Source organism: Equus caballus, chromosome 3 (assembly GCF_041296265.1).
Source record: "Equus caballus isolate H_3958 breed thoroughbred chromosome 3, TB-T2T, whole genome shotgun sequence".
NCBI lineage: Eukaryota > Metazoa > Chordata > Mammalia > Perissodactyla > Equidae > Equus > Equus caballus.
Genome location: NC_091686.1, coordinates 116,417,908 through 116,432,545, shown reverse-complemented (window position 1 = coordinate 116,432,545; position 14,638 = coordinate 116,417,908).

The following is a 14,638-nucleotide window of genomic DNA, read 5'->3' as shown; positions in this document are numbered from 1 at the left end:
AGAAACTAGTGTAGCCCTTCAAAGTCTCCCCACCTGGAGACAAAAAGTCAGTGTTTTGTATCTTTTCACTGACCAGTTGTTGAATAAAGGCTGCCCGCAGGAATTTTTGCAGGAAGAGGTGTGACATTGGGCAAGGTGACTCTGTTTGGAAATCAACTCAGCTACGAGTTATGAGTCACAGCAGGCTCAGCAGCTGGGAAATGAGTGCCTCATTCTTGAAGGAAGGTTCTGGGTGGTGTACCAGAGCATCCACTAGGCTTTGTCAACGTGTACACTATGGAAATTAAGTCTCAGGGAGCAAGACTCTCTTTTTAGTTTTTTATTACATGTAGGTGTCCAGCGAATACAGAGAAGCCATCTATCTAAAAGCTATTCCAACAACAGAATCACATGATATTCTAGCAAAGACACCCAAGTTTTTTGTGCCTAGTTGTCTCCTTTTCCTTCTAATTAAAAAAATAATAATAAGAGATTTCTCATCCTTCTAGTTTGTACAAGATGCATACAGATTTTTAAAATATAAAAGAACTTAAGCATGTTGGTATTAGAAAATTATTAACAAGCTTTCATAGATGTACTATATTAGGCACTATAGAGAGTTGTTACCCACATACAGCAATGATATTGGATGTACAGGAAATTAAAATTAACTAACTGTTATAATGTAAAATTGAATTGATAAAATTCAGATAAAATTACAAATTAATAATAAACATTTACAGTGGAAAAATAACGGAGGAGATTGAGAAAAGCAGTGGATTGAGTCAAAGCTGTAGTTTCTAGGATCTTCTGATGTGCCTTTTGGGCAAATTAATCTAATCTGACAAGGCTCAGTTTTTCATCTGAAATTAAGACCAACAATCCTTAAACAACAAGTATCATTGTTGCAGGGTTTGTAAGAAAGTGGCCAATAAAATATAATAAAAATAATAATAATAGGACATTTTTCTTGAAAATAGCATGTGCCAGGCCTTTTCCTGTGTATTCTCATTAAATTCCATTGAAACATTGAGGAAATGGAGATTAGAGGTTAAATTCAGCATAATCGTTCAGAGTGTGAGACCTAGAAGCAGACAGCCAGGTTCACATCCTGGCTCTGCCCTCCAGCTGTATGACCTTGAGTAGTTATACAGATTCTCTGCGCCTGTTTCCACCTCTGCAAAATAGAAATCTTATGCCATCTACTGGGATTGTTATGAGTGTTAAAGAGGATAATGTGAGAAAAGTGTCTAGAACAGTGGCTATTACCTATGGGATCGATAAATATTTGCTAAAAATAAGTTAAATAAATAAATAAAATGTAGTTTTTCCAATGTTACAAGGTCATATAGCTAAAAAATTAAGGATCTGGGACTTGAATCCTAAAAGCCTAATTATAGAATCTGCATGCCTAAAACATTCTAAACATCAAGGTACCATGAAGACTGTAAAGGAGCCTTGAGCAAGGAGGTTCTTTTTATAACATTGAAAAGAGGTCCCTGGGGCCGGCCCAGTGGCGCAGTGGTTTAAGTTCGCACATTCTGCTTCTTGGCAGCCCGGTGTTCACTGGTTGGGATCCTGGGTGCGGATATGGCACCGCTTTGCAAAAGCCATGCTGTGGTAGGCGTCCCAGTATAAAGTAGAGGAAGATGGGCATGGATGTTAGCTCAGGCCAGTCTTCCTCAGCAAAAAGAGGATTGGTAGTAGTTAGCTCAGGGCTGATCTTCCTTACAAAAAAAAAAAAAGAAAAAGAAAACAGGTCCCTGACCTTTCAGGATGTATTACAGGGGGCTGCTTATGACCACAGGTACTCCAGTTATTTTTCCTGTGTCCAGTTCCTAATATGTGACATTTTGCAAACCCACATTATGGAGATAATCATAAGACTTATCTCATAATGCAAGCATTAATTAAAGGAGATACTGCACACAAAGCTCTATTCATAGTTATTGATTAATAAGTGAAATCATATACATCGTTACAGGATACTTCCTTATTCTCAGCAAGGTACTAGTGCCAGTGCAGCATCTGGAAGGCTTTGAGGGTTCATTACAGAAGAAGAAAGGGAATTGATTGAGAAAGGGAATTGATTGCACAATCGTACGTGTTGTTTGTGAGTTTGGTTGGCTGGTGGTTTTTTCATTGCTTAGCATGGCAACAATGTAAACTAACAATTTGCCATTTTGGTAGGTAAAAAAAGGTCAAGTAGCAACATGGTTCAAACATATGTAACTCCACTTCCAGGTAAGGAAATAGGCTGAGTGGATTTAAATAACCTCTGTACATTTATATTAGCAGAGAGTGATAGAGCCAGGATTAACTTTCAGTTTTGGCTGCTCCAAAATTCATGTTCTTTCTCAAAAGCACAATTAATACCTTTGCTTCTGGAGCATAACAGTCAATGAGGCTTCTTTGTTCCAGACACATCTGATACACAAATATATCCTCAACAAAGAATAATTACTGAAAAAAACTGTTTTTCTACCAGTTTAAATACGATAGCCCTACAATTATTTCATTCCTGTTTTTCCAGTCTCAGTGCATTTGAGATCAGCTCTGTACATTCTCCAGTTCAATTATATTGTGTGACAGTTTATTGAGCATCAAGGAAAGGCTGAGGCAAAGTCTGAACTTTGCATTCCCACATACCTCCCAGTATGGTAAGAGACGGAATCGTTGTTACCTGTTTTCTATAGGCCCTGCTATATCACAATACCACCATCCTTGAGTTCAGTTGGAATTCCTCAGTCTAAATCGTGCAAGCTACTGTATTGAGCATCATATTGTTTGCGGAAAAATCTCTCACCTTTATGATCTTCATTTCTGTCTAATCGTCTAAGACAAGAATAGCGTGCTGTGCCTAAGGGGGAAATTTTCTATTACTACTGAAAAGATAAATGGTAGGAAGCAAAATGAAGCAGGCTCATTACAACCTTAAAAAAAAAAAAGGCAAATTGGTCTTCAGAAATGATATAATAGCACTGACATTTTTAATATTTTCCTGTTCAATTGTGGCATTTTACATCAGAGTTTTCATAATGTGCAATACAAACACTTACAGATGTTTGAAATAATCTATGATGTTTAGTATTCTTAACTACGTCTCTCCTGGAATCTGTACCTTTCAAAGAAAGGCAGCTATTTTTTAACCAATGCTGACTAAAAGTGAACAGAACGGTTATATTTAAAAAAGCGTAACAGTCAGTCATTTATTTTGCTGTAGATGTGTTTTGAATCTGTATAATAATGGTCCTAATGTCACTTGATAAACTGTGAAAATGCCCCAATTTCTAAGAATGGTTAAAGGCAGACAGCTCATTTGATGCTTTAAATATCTGATGAGCTGCTAGCTGACAGAGCTGAAGGGAAGATTGATTTTTCAGAACCAAATACAGTCTACAATAATAAGCTGATTTCTTGCTAGGGACTCATTTGTAGAAGCAATTTCTAAATATATTTTCATTAGCTTCAATGAAGATTCTCAAACTTTCACATCTTTGGCATCAACTTGATGAGGTGGTAATTCACTAATTAAGGTGAGCATTTTCTGAGTGGCAAAGCAGGGTAGTTATGGATCAGGTGTAAGCCCTACATGGATAAAATCTGTTATTCATATGAAGCCTAAGCACTTGAAGCCTGCATTTGCAGGAAAGGTTGCGGTTGGTTCCATGCCAAACTGGACAAGAGAAAAATGAATCCACGTGTAAATCTCTAATTTCATAAACGATACATGCAAACTGTTGGCTCAGAGTATGACCTAACTAAGAAGTTTATATGCATTGAGAGTGACCTAGATGTTGAAGGACACTGACCTTCTTTGCTAGGAGTTGATCAAAGCAATAAATGGTACTCTTAAGACACTGGGAACTAATGATGAGCTTCATATTATTCAAAGATATATTGAAAACTGGATTATCAATATAAAGATAGGTAAATAGATAATTTTACTAATACGTGGAAGATGATAGAAATTCTCAATTTAAAATATTGGGCAGAATTTGAGACTTTAAGAGATAAACAAGACTGTAAGGATAATAAGCTAGTCTTAATAGTTTTGTTTAATGCACCCAGAAAAATGAATTCAAAACTCGGTTCACTTCCTGTTGTGACCTTTCTTGGTTTGCAAAGACGATAGAGAACAGATACTCCAAGAAAATGCACACTCTTAAGAGCAAAGTCTTTAGGCTCAAATTCCAGTCTGGGCCATCATCCTGGTGATTAGGCCTGGAAAGTAGAGAAGCATTAGCACCAGTGTTTCCATAAAATCTCTTGTCCCTTATATCCCATGTGGCCAAGAGAAACGAAGAGATCTCTCAGGCAAGTGATAGTGTCAACATAGTGGAAAAACAGAGGGAATTAAAAGAAAATATTATAAACTCCTTATAAGATTGCCTCACGTGTCCTTGATCTCGGTAATCTTGATGCTACTGAAATCTTGTGATAGGGATCTCATTACTTCACACAATAGCCCATTCCAACTTTCAATAGCGATTTAAGTTCATGCTCTCTCTCTGTAACTATCACTCATTGGTCATAGATCTTCTCTCTAAAGACTCTTTTTAAAAAGTCAAATTCTTCTTTGTTAGGATGACTCTCTGAGTTTCTAGAGAATTCTTTAAGCCGGTTTTCTTCTCCAGGTTAAATATCTCCACTTCCCTCAACTGTTCCTCACGCCACTTTGTGATGACTTGTGTCTCTTTTATCTGCTTTGGCTCCATATTTTAGAAGTCCACTCCTGATGTTATAGGACTGAAAGTTTGCCATTGTTGATTGTAAATGCTTGTCCTTAGGATCCAAAATTAATAGCCAAGATCTACTGACTTTATGCTGCACGGTTACAGTAATAATGTAGAGAGGATGTGCGTTATTCAAGGATTTTAAAATGCCTCTGCTTTGTAGTTTGAAAAGATAATATATGTTACTAATGATAAAAATAATATTTACTGAGCACTTATTCTGATCTTGTACTAAGCAGATCAGCATTAATTAGAGTTAACTAATTTAACTAGCACTATAATTCTATTAGCTTCCCCATTTTATGAACAAGGAGACTAGAGTTTAGAAAGGTTAAGTATCTTTCAAAAGATCGCACAGTTGTAAGTGACAGAATTTAAATCAGAACACAAATCTATCTGAATCTCAACTACTACTCAATGTTTTCCCACTAACCCCCCCCCCCCGCAACATGCGCAAAAACACACATTTATCCTCAAACATAATATATCTTTCTTGACTATTTTAACCCTTGTAAAGATAGCCTGGCTTCATGACACTGCTTCTCTCACTGGATAGCATGACATCGCCTCCAGGTTAGCTGTGCCACCAGCACAGATTCCACATGGCATACCCTGCGAGCAAGATAGAGCAGTGTTCATATCTTTGCAACAACGTGATTCTAGATACAATATGAACTCAATTTACCAAACTGGTGGTTTTAAATTCCAACTCTGCTGCTTATTAGCTGTGTTCTTGGGCAAGTTACTTAAGAATCTTCGAGCCTCAGTGGCTTTGACTGCAAACTAGGCAGTCTCAGGTTTATTGACAGATATTTTCATTAAAAAAGAAAAGAAAAATAAGAGAATATTTGACGCAAGGTCAAAACCAGAAACAATCAGGTAATAACCCTGAACTCCTGACCATGCTCCTGGTAGACTTTCTTACTTTGGCATTAAAACAAAACAAAACAAAACAAAACAAAAAAGTGTACTTCTTTTCCTACTTGTCTGTCTAACTTTGTGTTGAGGAATCCAAAGCTTCCCTCCCTCCAGCCATCTCCATTTCCTTGCAGAGCCTGCCAAGGTTCTGCCAGATGCAGAGCCTCACCTCATCTTCCTCCCGCCCCCATTCATTGTCCCAGCTTGACTCAGCATGAGGTCAGCCTCTCACCAGCAAGCCTTATGGTATATGAGTCCCTATCAAGCAGTGAATCTATTGAGCTAACTCCAACATCACCCAAACATGGTCAGAGATCATCACTACAGGGAACAGAGGGATCTAGATTGACTGAAGGAAATAAAATAAAAAACAATAGAGATGAGTGTTGCTTGGCTGGGAAAGTTGGGAGGAGTACATAAGACATTCTGGAAACTATGAGAAAAATGTAGAGACACCTATATTGTGACTTTATTAAAGAAATAGTAAGCGCTAGTCAAATAGATTATAAAATACACTTTTGTTTGCTTGAAATCTCAAGGTCACTAACTTTGCGTGAGGGCAGCTTTACAAAGTGTCAGAGATAAAAGAAGAGGCCAAATATACACTTTAATTTTTTTTCCCTTATGGTCTCACTGTCCTTATCAAACAATCCACACTGTGGTACCAGCTCAGTCTTTGATCCAGCTCCCAGCTGGTAGCTGACCCTTTCTTAAGTTGTCAGGGACTGCTTGAAAATCCTTGAGCAAATCTAGGTCATTCAGGTGTGTAGCCTGCATTTTATAGAAAAAAATATACAGTGAGAGAAAAATCTTATAATTTTAAAGATTATAAAATGCCTCAGCTTATATTCTCTACACCCTCTCGGAATATACGTTTTTTGACATAAAACACAGAAGACTAAGGAAGACATTATTTCATTTAACTCAGCCATTCGACATGTTTAGTGAATATTTACTATTTTTCAGGAACTGGTGTAAACATCTTAATAAGACTTAGGTGGTCGGAAATATTTCAGGGAGAGAGAAAAAATTGTGTTGTGATTAGTACTATGATTTTGGTGTTCTCAGGCTCTTTTGAAGGAAAGATTATCACTAAAAATTCTGGAAATGGGCAAAGAGAGAAGGCTCATAGAGAACTGGTTATGTGAACCAGAATACAAAACCATGGATGAATTTGGCTTACAGGGCGTGGTAGGCTGAATAATGCTTCCTACACCCCCAAGTATGTCCATGTCCTAAACCTTGGGACTTGGGAATGTTACCTTATGTGGCTAAAGAGACTTTTTAGATGTGTTTAAGTTAAAGATCTTGAGACGGGGAGATTACCCTGAGTGATCTGGGTTGACCTGGTTTAATCACAACTGTCTTTGTAAGAGAGACCCAGGAGGAGTCAGCATCAGAAGAGAAGGCAATGTGATGATGGCAGCAGAGATTAGAGTGATGATCTTTGAAGATGGAGGAAAGAGCCACAAGCCAAGGAAAACCTGCAGCTGCTAGGAGCTGAAAAAGGCAAGGAAACAGATTCCCCTCAGATCTTCCTGAAGGAACTGGTCATGGTGGCACATTGACTTTATACATATAAAACTGATTTCAGACATCTGACCTCCAAGCCCGTAAAATAATAGATTTGTGTTGTTTTAAGCCATTAAGTATGCATTAACTTGTCACAGCAGCAATAGAAATTAAATACACAGTAGGGGATGACAACTCACTCTAGTCAGATGTTTTCAAGTAGGTAAACGCAGAGCATAAGAAGATATGGTTGGAGAGAGTATTATTTATTTAAAATCTTTGCTAACAATATCTATTCTCCTGATAATTATATTTAAAAGTCCCGTACCAGGTTTTTAAAAGACATTTAAGCTCAACAATTTCCTTCTTACGAAATTTTCCGTTTTTTAAAATTTGAGTTCATAATAGTTTACATTATTGTGAAATTTTAGTTGTACATTATTTCTTGTCTGTCACTATGTAAGTGCTCCCCTTCACCCCCTGTGCCCACCCCCCCCCCGCCCTACTTCCCCTGGTAACCACTGAATTGTTTCCTTTGTCCATATGTTTGTTTATATTCCACATATGAGTGAAATCATATGGTGCTTGCCTTTCTCGGTCTGGCTTATTTCACTTACCATAATTCCCTCCAGATCCATCCATGTTGTTGCAAATGGGATGATTTTGTCTTGTTTTATGCCTGAGTAGTATTCCACTGTATATATGTACCACATCTTCTTTATCCAATCATTAGTCAATGGGCGCTTAGATTGTTTCCATGTCTCAGTTATTGTGAATAGTGCTGCAAGGAACACAGGGTTGCGTATGTTACTTTGGATTGTTGATTTCAAGTTGTTTAGGTAGATACCCAATAATGGGATAGCTGGGTCATATGGATTGTTGATCTCAAATTGTTTAGGTAGATACCCAGTAGTGGGATAACTGGGTCATATGGTAGTTCTATTTTTAGTTTTTTGAGGAATCTCCATACTGTTTTCCATAGTGGCTGCACCAGTTTGCATTCCCACCAGCTGTGTATGAGGGTTCCCTTTTCTCCACACCCTCTCCGACATTTGCCATTTTCAGTCTCAGTGGTTATAGCCAATTTAGCAGGTGTAAGGTGGTATCTTAGTGTAGTTTTGATTTGCATTTCCCTGATGATTCATGATGTTGAACATCTTTTCATGTGTTTGTTGGCCATCTGTATATCTTCTTTGGAAAAATATCTTATTTGGAAAAATATCTGTTCTCCTCTGCCCATTTTTTGATCGAGCTGTTTTTTGTTGTTGTTGCTCAGTTGTGTAAGTTCCTTATATATTATGGAGATTAACTCCTTATCAGATATATGATTTGCGAATATTTTCTCCCAGTCGGTGGGTTGTCTTTTTGTTTTGATCCTAGTTGTTTTTGCCTTGCAGAAGCTCTTCAGTCTGATGAAGTCCCACTTGTTCATTTCTTCTTTGTTTCCCTTGTCTGAGAAGATGTGGTATTTGAAAAGATCCTTTTAAGTTTGAAGTCAAAGAGTGTACTACCTATATTATCTTCCAGGAGTTTTATGGTTTCAGGACTTATTTTCAAGTCTTTGATACATTTTGAGTTTATTTTTGTGTATGGCATGAGATAATGGTCTACTTCCACAAATTCTTCCAACTCATGTGCATGGAATCTCTTTCCATCTCTTTATGTCATTATCTATTTCTTTCAATAAGGTCCTATAGTTTTCTTTGTATAAGTCCTTCACCTCATTAGTTAACTTATTCCTAGGTACTTTATTCTTTTAGTTGCGATTGTGAGTGGAATTGTATTCTTGAGTTCTCTTTCTGTAAGTTCATTATTAGAGTATAGAAATGTAACTGATTTTTGTAAGTTGAATTTGTACCCTGCAACTTTACTGTAGTTGTTAATTATTTCTAACAGTTTTCCAATAGATTCTTTAGTGTTTTCTATATATAAGATCATGTCATCTGCAAACAGTGAGAGTTTCACTTCACTTCCTATTTGGATTCCTTTTATTCCTTTTTCTCTTGCCTAATTGCTCTGGCCCAAACCTCCAGTACAATGTTGAATAAGAGTGGTGATAGAGGGCATCCTTGTTTGCTCCTGTTCTCAGAGGGATGGCGTTCAGTTTTTCCCCATTGAGTATGATGTTGGCTGTGGGTTTGTCATATATGGCCTTTCTTATCTTGAGGTAATTTCCTTCTATCCCCATTTTGCTCAGAGTTTTTATCATAAATGGCTGTTGGATCTTGTCAAATGCTTTCTCTGCATCTATTGAGATGATCAACTGGTTTTTATTCCTCACTTTGTTAATGTGGTGTATCACACTGATTGATTTGCAGGTGTTGAACCATCCTTGTGTCCCGGGTTTAAATCCCACTTGATCATGATGTATGATCTTATTGATGTATTGCTGTATTGGGGATGCCAATATTTTGTTGAAGATTTTTGCATCTATGTTCATCAAAAATATTGGCCTGTAATTTCCTTTTTTTATGTTGTCCTTGTCAGACTGACATCAAAGTGATGTTGGCCTCATAGAGTGTGTTAGGAAGCATTCCATCTTCACTAGTTTTTTGGAATAGCTTGAGAAGGATAGGTAATAAATCCTCTCTGAAAGTTTGGTAGATTCCCCAGGGAAGCCATCTGGTCCTGGGCTTTTATTCTTTGGGATGTTTTTGATTACTGTTTCAATTTCTTTACTTGTGATTGGTCTGTTCAGACTCTTTATTTCTTCTTGATTCAGCTTTGGGAAGTTACAAGAGTCTAAGAATTTATCCATTTACTCTAGATTATCCATTTTGTTGGCAAATAGTTTTTCACAGCATTTTCTTATAATCTGTTGTATTTTTGTGGTATCTGTTATTTCTCCTTCTCCATTTCTAATTTTATGTATCTGAGCTTTCTCTATTTTTGTCTTTGTAAATCTGGCTAGGGGTTTCTCAATTTTATTAATCTTCTCAAAGAACCAGCTCTTTGTTTCACTCATCCTTTCTACTGCCTTTTTTGTTTCAATAGCATTTATTTCTGCTCTGATTTTTATTATTTCTCTGCTTCTGCTGACTTTGGGAAATGTTTGTTCTTCTTTTTCTAGATCAATTAGGTGTAGTTTGAGATAACTTATTTGATATTTTTCTTGTTTGTTAAGGTGAGCCTGTATTGTAATGAATTTCCCTCTTAATATGGATTTTGCTGCATCCCATATGAGTTGGTATGGTATGGTTGCATTTTGATTTGTCTCCAGATATTTTTTGATTTCTCATTTAATTTCTTCAATGATACATTGCTTGTTCAATAGCATGTGGTTTAGTCTACACATCTTTGTCCCTTTCTCAGCTTTTTTCCTTGTAATTAATCTGTAGCTTTTAGCATTGTGATCAGAGAAGATGCTTGTTATTATTTCAATCTTCTTAAATTTATTGAGGCTTACCATGTTTCCCAGAATATGGTCTGTCCTTGAGAATGTTCCATGCGAACTTGAGAAGAATGTGTATTCTGCTCTTTTTGGATGGAGTGTTCTGTATATGTCTGTTAAGTCCAACTGGTCTAGCTTTTCATTTACTTCCACTGTTTCCTTGTTGATTTTCTGTCTGGATGATCTATCCATTGATGTGAGTAGAGCATTGAGGTCCCCTACTATTATTGTGTTATCATTGATATCTTCTTTTAGGTTTGCTAATAGTTGCTTTATGTACTTTGGTGCTCCTGTGTTGGATGCATAGATATTTACAAGTATTTTTTCTTCTTGATAGAATGTCCCTTTGATCATTATATCCTGCCCCTCTTTGTCTCTCTTTACCTGTCTCATCTTGAAGTCTACTTTCTCTGATATAAGTATTGCAACCCCTCCTTTCTCTTGTTTGCCATTAGCTCGGAGTATCATCTTCCATCCCTTCCCTCTGAACCTGTGTTTGTCATTGGAGCTGAGATGTGTTTCCTGGAGGCAGTATATTGTTAGGTCTTGTTCTTTAATCCATCTCTCCACTTTATGTCTTTTTATTGGATAATTTATTCCATTTATGTTTAGGGTGATTTTCGAAATATGAGGGCTTAATGCTGCCATTTTATGACTTGTTTTCTGGTTCTCCTGCATTTCCTTTGTTTCTCATCCTGTGTATTTTTATCCATCAGTTGACTTATGCAATCATTTATGTTGTGTTTCTTTGTTTTCACCTTATTTATTATTTGTCTCTATTCTGCTTTTTTGTTTAGTGGTTACCAAGAGATTTGTATTCAAAATCTCATGGATAAGATAATCCTTTTTCTGATGGCCTGTCATTTCCTCAGACTATACCGATTCAGTCCCTTTCCTCTTCCCCTCCTGTGTTGTTTTTCTCATATCTTATTCCATCTTGTGTTATGAGTTTGTGGTTAAAATGACAAGATTATCTTTGTTTTTGGTGTTTTCCTTCCCTTTGTCTTTAATGCTATACTTGAGTATTTGCTATACTGTTCTCATTCTGTCTATTTATCTCCTTACTCTGTGCTTTGTAACCCTTTTCTCCCTTTTGTTCAGATATGAGTGCCTTGTTGAGGATTTCTTGTAGGGGGTTTCTTGTGGCTATGAACTTCCTTAGCTTATGTTTGTCTGGGAAAGTTTTTATTTCTCTATCATATCTGAAGGATATTTTTGCTTGATAGAGTATTTTTGGCTGAGGTTTTTGTCCTTCAAAGAGTTGAATATGTCATTCCAGTCGCTCCTAGCCTGTAAAGTTTCTGCAGAGAAATCCACTGAAACCCTGATAGGGATTCCTTTGTAAGTTATTTTCTTCTGCCTTACTGCCTTTAGTATTCTTTATTTGTCATTCACTTTTTCCAGTTTCAATACTATATGCCTTGTAGTAGGTCTTTTTTACATTGACATATTTAGGAGATCTGATATCTTCTTCCACATGAATTTCCATCTCCTTCCCTAGGTTTAGGAAGTTCTCTGCTATTATTTCTTTGAACAAGATTTCTGTTCCATTCTCCTTCTCTTTTCCTTCTGGATATATATAATTCTTTATTTTTTTTATGTTTTAATTTTCTTTGAAGATTTTATTTTTCCTTTTTCTCCCAAAGCCCCCCAGGACATAGTTTTGTGTTGTTAGTTGTGGGTCCTTCTAGTTGTGGCTTGTGGGATCCTGCCTCAGCATGGCTTCATGAGTGCTGCCATGTCCATGCCCAGGATTCAAACTGATGAAATGCTGGGCCACCAAAGCACAGCACGGGAACTTAACCACTAATCCTTATTTTGCATTTCTTAATTGAGTCGGCTATTTCTTGGAGACTATCTTCATTTCTTTTTAGTCTTTGTTGTCTCTCCTCCTCTATCTGGAGCATTTCAATATGTCTATCTTCAATTATGCTGATATGCTCCTCTGTGATGTCTGCTCAAGCTTTCTAGGGAATCCATATTTTGTTTTATTTCTTCCATTGTGTCTTCTTTATCTCTAATATTTCTGATTGATTCTTCTTCATAGTTTCAATCTCTTGTGAAGCAGCTCCTGAACTGGTTGAATTATTCCTGTACATTCTCTTTTAATTTGTTGAGTTTTTTATAATAGCTATTTTGAATTCTTTGTCATTTAGATTACATATTTCTGTGTCCTCAGGACTGATTTCTGGGTACTTGTCATTTTCTCTCTAGTCTGGAGATCAAATATAACGTTTGATATTGCAAGAGGGAGTTACTCTGTTTTTTCACATCTTGGTGTTATTTGGTCATAGCTACCGTCTATCGCCATTTGCTGGGGGTCAAGAGTTGCGTATTCTGAGCCCTCTGCCTTCATCTGAGATCCAAGGCACTGGAGCCCCACTGAGGGGGAGGGGTGCTTTCTCCTGTGTACTCTCTGGATTTTCTCGCTCTGTTCTTGCTATCTGCTCTCCTGGGATGTTGGCTTGATGAGATCACTCCCTGAGAAAGCTTTTGCCCCAGTACAGGGCTTTTCTTTAGGCTGAAAGGGCCCTTGGGGATCCTTGATATTCCTCCCATAAGAAAACATCCCCCCCTGTTCCTTCCCTCTCAGAGGACTCCCATGGTCCCAGATTGCAGTCTTTAGGGGAGGGAGCAAAGTTTTCTCTTACCTCGTTCCACCTCCTCCCAGGGGGGCTCTACCCTCTCCATCTTCCATCATGTGGCTGCATGGGTCTTGCCGACATTTTTTTCGTTGTGTTTGTATGTCCTCTGTTGGAGTATTAATGTCATTTTCATTGTATGTTGGAGGGGACAGATTACCAGGAGAACTTACTCTGTCATGATACTGATGTCACATCCAAAATTTTCCTTTTTAAAACATTTAAAATATGAACAGTTTACATTTACCATGTCTTTTCATTTTCTTTTGAGGCAAAACAAAAATGTTGCAAGATTGGGAAGATGACAATAGAGAGTATGAGAAATTTCAATTTTTTTCTAGGGCACTCAACTCTACTGCTCAAGTATGAATGAACTCCACCACCCCAGGGAAGAATTTAAGAATTAAAAGATGACATAAATTTAAACTTTTATATCAGTGCAAAAATTACATAAACAGTTATTCCTGAACACCACTAAAAAAGAATATGCTTTCATCTCACTCTCTAAACCAAATCTATCCATGACTCCCTCATACAAATCTAAAATCACATTCTGCCATCATGTTAAACTCAACTCCTAAATGAGAATGTGTTGAATACCTAAGGGCAAAGTCAGCAGCTTTTGAAATTGAGAGTGCATGGTGTTCTATTTTATGTTACAAGGTCAATTTCAAAAGTGTAGACTTCAGTAGGAACTCCTCTTCCTGCCAGGTTAGGACTCTGAAGAACCACCTCAGCATATAGAAATTATGTTAATTACTCCTGTTTACTTGCTATTTCTCTACCACCTGTGACCTTTCACTGCACTAAAGCTAAAACATAAATTCTTTGGCTTACTAAATAAGACCTTTGTAGTCCTGAGTTGGCCCATCACACTAACTTCATCGCATCTTGCTCTCTCCATCACTCCCAAAGCTTGGGACACCTGGGTAGAGTCCTAGGATGTGCCAAACTCTCTTTTACCTAATGACTCTTATGCTTATTTTTTCACATGCTTGAAATGCTCTTCCACTGGGACCTCACATATCTGGCTGTCATCTTTATTTCCTCATGTTAACTTCATGTCCTCAGAAAAACCTTCCTTTGGGTCTTCTGAAGAAGGACCAACCTCTTTTCTCTATCACATCACCATGATCATGTCCTTCATAGCACTAATAGCATTCGAGATTGAGTCATTTGTTAGTTTACTTGCTTATTATTGTCTTCCTCTACGATGCATAAGCTCCATAAGATTAAGGGACTTGTCTGTCCTATTCATGAATTTATCACAGTGCCTAGATCTGAGCAGATGCTGCATAGCGATATGACTGAAGCAATAAGTTAAAGGACACACATGGGACATGTGGTAAAGTGCTCCAGGTACATTTGGCATTTCCATCTTATATAACAAAATTAGATGGATAGTCTATTCATTATACAATTTTTATTTGATACCAGTTAAAAATTCTTGTTTTCGACTT